At 39.7% G+C, this 12,477-nt stretch overlaps 2 long non-coding RNA genes across 3 annotated transcripts in view; one reads left to right on the top strand and one right to left on the bottom strand.

Annotated features, from left to right (window-relative positions):
• The window catches only part of LOC139611100 (uncharacterized), a 46,006-nt gene that overhangs the window by 14,240 nt on the left and 19,289 nt on the right, over positions 1-12,477 (top strand). Inside the window, exon 3 of one of the 2 annotated variants that reach the window (XR_011686259.1) lies at positions 10,088-11,044. The exons of the other annotated variant lie outside the window; for it this stretch is intronic. This is a non-coding gene — a long non-coding RNA (uncharacterized lncRNA). Of the gene's footprint in view, positions 1-10,087; positions 11,045-12,477 lie in introns of those variants that run through there. 2 annotated transcript variants of the gene reach the window in all.
• LOC139611101 (uncharacterized) lies at positions 129-479 on the bottom strand. The gene is made up of 2 exons (XR_011686260.1): positions 270-479; positions 129-188 (listed from the first exon to the last, which is right to left on the bottom strand). It is a non-coding gene; the product is annotated as an uncharacterized lncRNA (long non-coding RNA).

Here is a 12,477-nt window from a genome sequence, read left to right as displayed (position 1 = left end):
TTGGAGTTTATTGCTGTTTTTGGGTTGTTGTTTTTTTTTCAAGCTGATTTGGCTCCTGACAAGCAACACAACATGAGAAAGGTCTGAAACTTTTCCAGTTAAAGCTCTGTATCTTGTTGTGTTTGAAAAAAAAAAAAAAAGGTAATATAGAACCTGTGTTGTGACAGTCTGGTGAGTGAAACTTATTCCTTCATCAGTGCCTCCCAGCATTTACAAATCATAGACATGTTGTAACTTGTTTGTGTAATGAGGTTGTGTACAGGTTACACAATGACACAGCAGATAAATTAGTGAGCTTTATGGTATGTTCATACTTCTGTTTTCATTTTAAAAGGGCGTAAAACCATCTCTGTCCAGACGCCAGTTTTAGCTCCATATCAGAAATATCATCAATATATCACATAACCATTCACAGATACTGGGCGTGCGTGTGATTGTGTAAACAGATTGTCTACTCTGCAGTTGGTTAGTTGCAGAAAATACTAGCAGCAAAGATAGTTGTAGGGTTAAAATACAGAACTTAACTGCACAATAGCTGCTGGAAAAGACGACAAAGTCTGTTGTCTGTCAGTACCGGTGACCAATAAGACCAGTAACAGTTTTTGCCTGTCCAGACTACAGTGCAACCCCAGAGTTTTCAAACTAAAATGGGTCCAGCAACGTTTCAAAACTCTGAACTTTAGGTACTCGAAAAACTCTGGAGCAGCGTGGACGCTAGACATAAATATAGCAAAAGAGATGCATCTTAAAACTAAAACGAGGTAGTGTGGATGTAGCCTTTTTTAGCTTTGAAGTGATGCTATGCTATGCTAAGCTAATAGACTCCCTGTTCTAGCTGATATGAGAGTGGTCTCAATCTTCAAATCAAACTAATAAGCGTCAAACTATTCTCCTATAACAGTGGAAATAGAAGAGACTAATCTTGTCAGTGTTGTTCTGTGTAGCTTCTCTCCTTTAGCATTGCCCTTCTGGAGAAGTTGCATAAACGTATGAGGGATGAGATGGAGATACTTTGCCTTAGCTGGATACAATGATGCATTAGAAGTATATGTCACTGATTTAGAGATAAATCCATTTCATTTGCTGAGCCCTGGCAACGCGATGAGATATGGTCATAAGTTTATCGTGCCGCTCCGTGGAGGAGTGTTTGTGCCCACTTCAGCTGCTGTAAATCATCAAGGAGGTTAGAGAAATCACAGCACAGCATCAGATAGCTTCCAAGTCCTTGGCTAACCTTCACTCTGAGTGTGTGTATGTGTGTGTGTGTGTGTGTGTTTTTGTGTGTGCTTGGTGGAGATAGTCTTTATCCTCTATGCGTGTGAATTAAAAAACAAAAAAAATTATATGAATGAATTGATATGAAGTGTTGTCATTTTGGAGATGCTTCACTGTCATGTCTGTTCTAACCCCAAACAAGTGAGAGCAAGTGAGGCTCCACTTGATTATTTAGCCTTTTCAAAGCTGGCACATGTGACTGCAGCTGCATGCTCATGTGCAAATCACCACACACCGCCGACACTGATACTGACACACACACACACAAACACACACACACACACCCACACGTATACTCATGCCTGGGTTTGGCTTATCTTTTAAAGGATGCCTTTGTTTTTTTCATTGAGATGAAGCACAAATCCATGCCGCACATCAACCATAAGAGCATCAAAGCCATCCATGATCTTAACAAACACTCTAAAACACACGGGCCTGCATTCAAGATCACGCTAATACACGCCTGAGGTCAGGAGTCAATACACGGGAAACCAGATTTGGTCGGTATAAGCTTGCGGAAGCTCTGCTGATCTGCAACTGATCGTGTAAACCCTCTGCTTAAGAGAAGAAGGCTTTACTCTATATCAGATAGCACAACAGCTTCTCAGTGGTTTACTGTAATGCTCTTTTTTTCTTCTTAAAGTTTGTAACAATACACCTGACTCTTGAATAAAACATAAAGGGCTCTCTCATTAAGCCTGCAGGCAGATGGCTCTCATGAGAAGTTATACCAGAAACTGGACATTGTGATGGGTTTCTGCTCTCCCCTGTGCTGCTCAGGAGGACTATAAAAGGGGAAAGTCAAAACCTGTCGGGCTGGTGGTGACTGCAGCCCAGGGACTCTCTGCCCCAAGAAGGTATGCACCTGAGTTGTAATTAAATGACTCATAGGTAATGGTCCCTGCTGTTGATATTTATTGATATCCAACAGATGTGTCAATAGTAGCATTACAGAAACCGAGAGAAACCCGATAGAGGCTTCAGGTGCTCAGTCATGCTTGGAGAGAATGAAGAATAAATATTGTAAAAGACCAGCATCCTGTTGCACCAGCTGATCGCGAGTGTTGATAAGAGTATAAAATCAACACTAACTGCAGCATTGGAAAGTAAACTTGCACCATCTCTATCAAACATAATCAAAACATTGACACAGAGCATGTTGTTTCACCAAATACATCTTTCAGGTAATATGAGAGTGGAACACACAACTATAGGGACAGAAAGAAAGAGACAAAACAACTCCACTGATGTAACATTGCACTTCTACTAAAAATGTGTTAAATGTGTTCTTTTCCCTCCCTTTTTGCTTCTACATTACCCACAATGCAACTTGACCTGTGCCACTTAGTTCAGGTGTGCTGTGTTAGTAGCAGGTAATGTAGAAGCAGAAATGAGGAGTGGGCTACAAAGGTCTTCAGCTCCAACCAGCACTGCCTCACGTGGCATCACTAGAGGCAAGTCATCTCATTTTGCACAGCTCCCTCCAGAGCCAGAGATGAAGATAAACTATTTTCCACATTTGTAGATTTTGATCATTAAAATCTGCACACTTTCCCTTTAAAAAAAAAAAAAAGATGTGTTTTGTTTGCAGTAACATATGATATAACTGCTTTGATGTTAGTAAGGTATCACTTATCACTAATATGGTCATAAATGATAATGAAAACATCAACTAAATAATAATGATAATACTTTATTTATGCAGTACTTTTCAAAACAAGTGATGTAGATACATAAAACCAAACATAGCAATAAAAGGCACAAGGAAAAGGGACAAAGACAATTTCAACTATGTGAGTAAAAACACTAATCAATCAAACAGACAGACAAAAGAAAGTAGATTAAATACCAAGAATAAAAGCACTGAAGTCAAGAATTGAAAACAGCTTTACACAACTATGTTTTGAGCAGTGATTTAAACTGGCAGCAACTCAGCATAACTGACCTCCAAAGTCTGGGACCTCTAACAGCTAATGTAAAGTCGTCTTTGGCTTTTAGCCGAGACTAAAGTCTCTAGTAAACTTCCCTTTTGGCGTAAACTATTCTGTGCAAGTCAACACCTAAACAGTTTCAGTTACAAGTAACTGGGTGATGCCAGCATCAAAAAATCCTATGTCAGCTGAAAACAGCATTAAATCACACTCGTGCCCCTATTTGTTCCAGATAACAGTAAATATACAGCACAATACAGAGCGCCCATAAAGGGATTTAGTGTGTGATCCTAGTGTAAAAACTGAGGAGAGGTTTTCTCCAGCTCATCTAACTAACATTAGGCAGCCAATTTTCTAACCTTTTCTCCCTGGTTACTGTTGATAAGGAATGACTTAACACCTGCTGGGTGGAAATATAAATTTTAACTAGCTTGTATGGCACACACACACACACACACACACACACACACACACACACACACACACATACATACAAGGTAAAGCTTGCCTTTGAGAACCACAGTACAGCTCAAATGAAGTTTAAATGTTACATTTACATAACATATTTACATAAGGTGTTTACTTTTTCACATTTAAAATATTCTCAGGATATAATGATTCACAGAATTTGCAGTTGATTGAGTAAATTGCTGAAGTTTTATGATTACACACTGTCACTATGGTGATTTGTGAGTTGTGATTGAAACAGGTTCTCAGCCTCAGTACCTGTGTGGAATAGTTTCTCAGCAGTAAGTGGAACACAAAACAAAAGCAATGCTTTTCAATATAACAACCGGGACATTGTAATGTCCAATAGTTTGATTAAACAAGCAGAAAGCTGTTAAAGTCCCAACTCACCAGGAAAGCACAATACAACATGCTGTTACACCCTGTAATGTACAGTAAGTGTGCAAACTCTCATGCCGCACAAAAGAAGGCAGAGCAGGTCATTAGTAGGCATTCAGCAGAAACAGGTTTCGTTATTGTCAGGGCCTGAATGTTCATCATCTACTGTGAAACAAAATAAAAACAGTCTCCTGTCAGTTTGATTGCGCAAAGTCATTCTGGCACAGACACAAACAAATGCTCCTGTTATTGTTTGGACAAATTGCATGAATCCAAAAGCAACAAGCAGCAGCCGCATATTTAATTTAGCTCCATCGAACAACAATAACCGCCCACATGTCTGCACTGCAGCCGCACGGACGGACAGAGAGGGGGAGAGGATGTGTGTTGTTTTTTGGGGAGGGTTATGATTGCTTCTCAGAAAAAAAAGCAGAGCCTGTACATTGAGGAGCTTTGTTGAACAGAGGGAGGTTAAATTGATAAAATGATGCATTCACAAACTTCACAGCAGTTTTGCAGAAAACCTGCTGCTGTGGCTCTCTGAGAGACAACAGTCACTCCGGAGCAGAGGTGTCGCGGCAGTAGTTCAAGCTATTATCGACCTCCACAGCACAGCTCAGAGCATCTCAGACAATCAGTAATGGCAGAGACGTGAGATTTATCTGTGTAATTCTACTTTTGTATTGGCCTCTGACAACTCTATTCTGCCATGTAGCCAGAGGTCTCAGAAAGCACAAGAAATGATCCTCCCATTTTCTTTTGAAGGTTGCTCCACATCTTCCAGCGGGCCACAGAGTGGGTTCTTTTATTTATCATGGTTGTCACCGTGGTTCACTAATAAAACAGCAGTGTGTGTGTGCAGTTCACAGAGTGGGTGGATTGCTATGAAACTGCCTGAATTAAGCTCTGCTGGAATAACATGTATAAATTCTCCCAGCCACTGCATTTACAGCTTAAAGAGAAAAAAAATCCAGCTTTCACGCTTTGACTCATTAGAAATTCGGTTTGCGTTTACATTAAACAAGCAAACTTTGATGTGAGGTGTTAGGGCCGTTGTATTTGCTGTATATGCCAGAAGCTAGTCAAACACATTTATGGGGAAAATGTGTATAATATGAACCACAAGCCTTTTAATTGATGATGTAATGTTTTTTTTTTTTCCAGTCACGCTCTCTCAAACTGATCTAACCCATGACTTCATTATCAGGACTCCAGCATTAAGGGTGGATGCTGCAGTGAGGTAATTTGCTGCAATATGGTTTTTATTTGCTGCTGGATTATTAACAGTGTGCTGTCGACCATTCCCAGTGAGACCGCCACAATTGTACAAGAAGCAGGGCTCGAAATGACGGGTCAGCTCATGATGTCACCATATCCGTCAGCTCTCACTGGGGGTGACTCACTTAAGACTGCCAGTAGTCGAAGCTGCATCAGTAAATGAATCACACTTAGAGCTTATTTCATACTTTCACTTCTCAGAAAGTCTCATGAAATATGGATGGATGTCAGTATTTTCCACATCAGTGGCCACTGCCTTCAGTGTCAGGGGAACTTGTAAAATTCAGGGTCAGAGGTGGAGCTGGTTATGATAAGACCACAGAGGGGAGTGTAATGTGTAATGGATTGTCGGTCAAACAGCAAGAGGAGGGGAGGTAGAAGTAAGACCTCCAGGTAAGGACGCTCAGACAGTGCGATGCTCAGAGGGAGATGACCTTTCTAATCCGGAGCTGAGTGAAGGAGCCATCTGAGTCTGAGTGACCTTCAAGCTGTGCTGTGCTTCATTCATCCATCTTTATCACTTTATTTCTTTGTCTGACTTTGTATTTTCAATGCCCAGGCGTGCAGGCTTGGTCACTGTCTTTGTACGACAGGTAAGATATAGCCCACATGTGCTGAAGAAACCTTTCCACTCACTCTGAAGGTTTGTGGAGACAAGGTGCAGGAACACACAGCTATTTTTACTTTACTTTACTCCTACTGCACAGAGCTGCACACTGCTCATGGAGTCAGTGTTCTCACAGTTTTCTAATCAAAATCCACTTTCCTCTCGACGTTTTTGACTGTAGGGCATTCTCACGCATTTCAGTGATTTATACAAATTTTCCCAGTGAGCAATACATTTAAATTATGTCCTCATCACATCACGGGATGGAAGGCAGCAAGGGGAAAGATTTCCATGTTTATGACTTCTGTTCATGTCACCAGACTCAACATGACGGCTTCTTGTTGTGCTTCTCTGCTTTTCATTCATTTCTGGAGATTCCAGAAAGTATCTGCCCTCCAGAACGACACAAGCAGGCAGGACAAGTACCTCCCTAAACAGTGTCAAATCTCTGTTGCCAAATAAAAATTGGTTTAGACACACACACAAAAAAATTCTTTGGGCTAGCTTTCTTAGTTCATTAAGAAGACTTAGTGGACTGTTTGGAGAAGGATTTTCCATAACCTGGCAACCCAAAAGTAATGCCTGTTAATGGCTTATAAATGATCTATAATGCATTAGTAATAATTCTTATGAACCATCAATCAACCAGTTAAAAAATGCTTACAAGCCAAACCCCAAATAGGGTTTGGTCAATATTTCACTATTTCCATTCAATCAGTGTTCAACGGCTTTGAACAGTCGACCTGAAGCATCATTATTATTGTTCATAAAGCTGTTTATATAAGATACCCTTATGATTTTCTCACAAACAAAAGTTACGTTTACATTCAGTGTTTCACGGCAAAACACCTTGTGTCATTCGTCCTTGAGGTCGAACAAATGTGTTGACGTTATTTTAATTTCTCGTTGTTGTTTTTGTCTAATATTTACATCATTGTTCTTCAGAGCCTTTACATATGCATTCATACTTGTCTTTGCACATCACTCCAACCATCAGTCATGAAACTGTGGCAGATATATGTGTGTGCGTGTGTGTGTGTGTATATATATATGTGTGTGTGTGTGTGTGTGTGTGTGTGTGTGTGTATATAATGCAAACAAATCAGGAACCCACTCTTAAAAAGCTCTGTGCTCCACAGGGTATCTTTGATTACTGTTACTTGGAGCTTTCAGAAAAATCAGTTTCCAGGGGTTTCTAGTTTAAGTACCTAATCTATATTCCTATTTCAATCCACCCTCAGTATCCACTTCCTTCCAACTAAAGGCACACCGCAGCGTTACATTTCCAAATACAGTCAGTGTTAAATAGGGTCTCACCCTCCTGACCTCCTGGGTCACCGAGAAGTGGTTGTACGTGCAACAGCTATTTATCGGCCTCCCCTCTCACCCCTGTTGCTATGCACTCACAGGCTGTTTCCACCCTCCACGCTGAGACTCTTTGTTTATCAGGAAATGTAATTCATTTCAGGAGGCAGATGGTGGCACACAGTGTGGGGGAGAGGCAGCGTATTGGGCCTGATGGATGAAGGGCAGCAGTGATGCTGACAGGGCGGCAGCCTAGGTACATACAGTACACGAGTGAACAGATGAACCTCACAATGACATGTTATTATTAATTATCTCTCCCTTGATTATCATCTGTTTTTTACAATTTCAAAGTTCAGGTGTTCGAGATTTTGTTGGCAACATTTTAACCTTTGAAAAAAGTTTTTAATATTATTGATACTCTATTTATGAAACTGCACAAGAGTAAAATCAAATCAATGTAAGTCTACAAAATCCAAACTACACTGTTGTAGCTGTTCAGCTCTGCTGCTCAACCCTCACATCGCCCTCACAACAGAGCATCCACTTAACTCTCTCTTGGTCACTTTTGGAGAAATGTATTTTTGAGATGAATGAGCTCTGTGCACAAAAAATGAAAAAAAAGCTTCTCTTCACGTAATAAAAAGAGACACTGAACATGCCCCACTCTTGGCAGCGCTGCATATAATCCTGTCTGCTCTCATTCAGCGATCTTCTCTATGATGATAGATGTTCGTTAGATTATTTTGCAAACTTTAAAAGCTTATTTTCACAATCAGCTTCTCGCTGCGAGTGATGGGATCCTACACAAACACACTATTTTCTGTCAAAGTTATTTGGTCACTGTCAATCAAATCTGCACCCACGCAATCTTGATGGAGAAGTTTTTAAATGTTACCCTCCTACCTAAAGATGTTTTTCAGCCAGTAATAAACATTTAATGTTTAATGAGAAACACTTACAGTATTTCTCCTGTTTCTCCTCCAGCACAAAGCCGCCCCCAGTTAACTGGCCCATTTCAACAAAATAGTTCTAGGAATTAAGCAGCCCCATGATCTAAATTTGTGAGCTAATATCAGGAATTAAATGTCCCTTTTGAACTTCGCTGTTTATGTTTCCATTGGTTCCTGGAAAAGTTCATGCAAGGGAAAAGGACAAATAGGCTGACAAAATCTCTCAAAGGTCAGAACATGGAGGATCAACAAATTGGGGCTTGTATCACAGTGTGCTGTGCACCATATCCTCATAAACACAACAGGGGCAGCCTCATTTGTAGGCAGGACAGTTGTCGTGCTAACATACATCTCTTTGTTGTGGGGTTTGTTGTCATGACTTAATCAGGGTTCGAATTATAGTTGGGTTTGGGGGGGTCTGACCACCCTGATTAAGACGAGGACAAGAATGAAGTATTTAAACCAACTTAACCAACTAACTAACTTTTTGGTTGCTTAACTGTGACCAACCAAATAACATAAGCTTTAATCCTTAAACCCAAAAAGTTTTTCTTTTCCCACATGTGATTGCTGACCTTTAAATCTCTCTTTTCCCTTTTCCTTTCTAATCCTTTCTGTATCTACTTGTGTGAAATAAAAAATGCAAGACGTTGGGGTGAGGTGCTGCGGTGTTTTTGGCATTTCAAAACCAAACCCATGCGGCTCTTTATAAAGAGGACAGATTGATGGTGCCTTTCAAGTCGAGGTAATTACATTTTTTCTACAAACATGCCATCCTCTCGCTAAGCATAAGCAATGGAGGAAGTCACTGATGTGTCTGTTGATTGGGTTCGAATCAAACGGCCTTTCATGATGCCTCTAGCTGTGTTTGGGTTCACTGCTTGTGTCTGTGTGCATAAAACAGCATGCTTCGTTGACTTGAAGTGACATTCTGTATGAATGCTTACTTTTGAAGACTCCACTAACTTCTTATTAGGATAACTGCATCTCCCACTCTGTCTGTATATGTGCGTATGAAAGTGTACGACTATATGTGAGTTGCAGAGTGTGAAGGCTTTGGGAATGCCTCTCTGTAATCCTCGTGTCAAAAAGCAGCACAATACATGAAAATAACAGATATATGTGCCTCTTGAGAGCGACATTAATTTGTACATGTCAAGAGCTACCTGTTAAATTCCAGCTCAGTATGAACCTTAACTAGGCGATTTTCTTGTCCAAATCTAGCCATACATTAACCGTAGTTTGTCTGCCAAAACCGTGATCTTTCCATACCCTTAAAATAGTTCAACATTTCGGGAAAATATGTTGCTTTGTGGCAAATAAACATATTCTTCAATAGAGGGCTATAGCCAGAAGCTAGTTAGCTTAGCTTAACACTAAGAAAAGGGGGAAAAAACTAGAGGAAACACCCAGTCTGGCTCTGTCTAAAAGTCACAACATCCACATACCAGTAGCTCTAAAGCTCACTAAATGTATTTATCAATTGTTTAATTTGTGGAAAAAAAGTGTAAAAACAGTGATTCACTGTTTCTATTTCTTGGCTGGGAGCAGTAACACCTTATGGTCTGGCGAGTGCTCAGTGCCAAGAAATAGACCATAAACTGTATATAAAGATGGACATAGTCTCCAAGATGTCACCCATGGTAGTCAGGGCCCTGCCATCGCCATCTTGGCAGTCCCTGACTCCCAGCTAATCCAAAAATGGTCTCAGAGGTGTGGCGAGAATTCAGTGCATGCCAGTTTGTAGCAAGCGTACTAAGTCTTAATAAAATTTTAACAGTGAGTTATATAAAAATTTGCACCCAATACATTTGTCATCAAGGAGGAAATTGGCTATAGACTAAAATAGTTTTTTGTACCAGGCTGTAAACATGTTTATTTCTGCTGCATAGGCAAGGATGGTCTGTGGGAATTGACTCGCTTTTGGAGCCAGCCTCAAGTGGACATTTGAGGAACTGCAGATGCTACAATATTAATATATATTGCCATGTCACAGTGTTGTCATGTGTCCTAGCATGTGTATGTAGCCATGTGTATATTTGTGTTTGCCCTTGAGCGTGCCTGTAAACTGCCTCACCCTGACTATAACAGTTTATCGTGACCTTGCAGTCTCTTGGCAGCAGCTTGAGTAAGTGCTTCATTATGGAAACCAGCAGCAGCAGGTCCCTCAGTGTTACACACACTGTCCACCTAGGAGTCTAAATTACCTTGGCGTATAGGGAAAGCATTTAAGCCATCTTTAATAATGATTAATACACCTCCACTACCATACAAAATAGGCCTCCGAATACCATCATCCATCACCAATATGAAACCCCATCTTCTATAACACTAAAATTACTTTCATTAGTGAAGCCCATGGCACTGCGGCTGCTTGGGAGGTAGCTTGGGCAATGGTAATTGTTCTTATATCAATCAGTTATGTGATTGGAAAATAAAACAAAAATAAATTAGGAAAAATGAGAGTGGGAGTTGGTTGAACTCCAAATGCAGTAAACAATCTGACTGAGCTGCAGAGCAGACACTAATATCCTTTGTGTACTAAAGGCCCATGTCCCCCAACACAAAGCCGATCCCTGTGGGACATGTTTACACCACATCACCACATCAGAGCATCTGAAGACCTGTGATTGTTAACATCATTGACCTTTTTTTTTTTTTTTTTTTTTTTTTTTTTTTTACCAAGAGAGCCACATAACATTTTCATGTCCAAGTCTGACCTGGAGTTGATTCTGTATGCACTTTAATTAACCTGTTTACAGCTTGGTATAAAAATCTGTCTTATTAGAAACATACACACACACACACACACACACACACACACACACACACACACACACACACACACATTAATCCATCATTGATTACTAACAAGTATACCTTTGGCTATATTTTCCCTCTAAGTGGTAAATTTGGTGACTAATAAACTTCAAGCAGTGTTTATGTCAATATGGGGTCAGGGAAGGAATATAACCTGATCATTTGCAACTAACATCTCACTGCTGTGTGCATACACACACACACACACACACACACACACACACACACAGATGCTGAAGGACTATCTCACTCCTCATCCACAAGTTTTATTTGAGGCTCAGTGTGAGGCAAGGATTTGTAACACCTGGTGTAAGAAGTGGCTTTGTCTCTGAAATCAGATTCTGGTTTGATGTGCTTGTGGTTGTGCTAAATATGCAGTGGAAATGGCACTGAAAGCATTAAAGCCTGGAATAATTTTCTGCATTACTGATGGTAAAATGGAGGAAAAATGAAGGTAAAGAAGCAGTTTAACTTTTTCAGAAATACTCATAATGGCTTAGATGAAAAGATAGATACCACTTTTATGTCTGTGCTAAGTATGAAGCTGGAGCCAAGAGGTGATTAGCACAGCTTAGCATAAAGACTTTAAGCTGGGAGGGGGACCATTAGCCTGGCTCCAAATACCAACACCTTTGTAACTCATCACTTAACATGTTTTGTCTTGTTTACACATACAACCCCTACAGAAATGTATTGTATGATACATGGACTATATTCCTATATCAAGAGTGATGTTGCCATCTACAGTATGTCACCTATATGGGAATATATTATTGAAGGATATATGAAGATACATGTTTTTAACATATATGAAGTACCCAGAGTAAAATTTGTATATGTACATATATTAGAAATATATGTATGATGAGTTTTGTATGGTATAACATGTTGCAACCATATATGTTAACCATATATATTAATTTATATATACAAGTTTATTAAAACACCATATATGACTTCTGGAATTTCTGTGTATTTTTGTCTTTGTTTCTGTATTTTTACTGTATTTTATTGTACTTCCATTTAGCTGCTATGACATTTAAATTTTCTTCTGGGATTAATGAACCTGCCTGCCTGCATTTTTCTAATTAATTCTAATGTCTGTCTTTCCATTCTGGCAAAGAGGTCCCAGACTTTACTAATGTAACATATGTCTACAATGTATACAATATGTACATACATAAACCTGGGTTAGATACATATGTCAATATGTGAAATTATTCCATATATATTTAATATACGGAAATTCTGTATATGTGCACATATTACATTTGCGTATGGTAATGGATTGAACAAATTAAAAATGTCTCCTGGATGGCATATTTTTGAACTTCGCAGAGCGCTAGTGTAGCTGTTTACCCCCATTTCCAGTCTTAATGCTAAGCTGAGCTAATTGCTTCTTTTTTCTAGCTCAAGTTTCAAATCGTCTCATCTAACTCTTGGGAAAAGAGTGGAAATTATT

Source organism: Trachinotus anak, unplaced genomic scaffold, assembly GCF_046630095.1.
Source record: "Trachinotus anak isolate AG129_WGS33_773 ecotype Australia unplaced genomic scaffold, CSIRO_AGI_Tana_v1 ptg000028l, whole genome shotgun sequence".
NCBI classification, from domain to species: domain Eukaryota; kingdom Metazoa; phylum Chordata; class Actinopteri; order Carangiformes; family Carangidae; genus Trachinotus; species Trachinotus anak.
The sequence above is the reverse complement of the archived record's forward strand: the minus strand, read 5'-3'. Positions and strand labels throughout refer to the sequence as shown.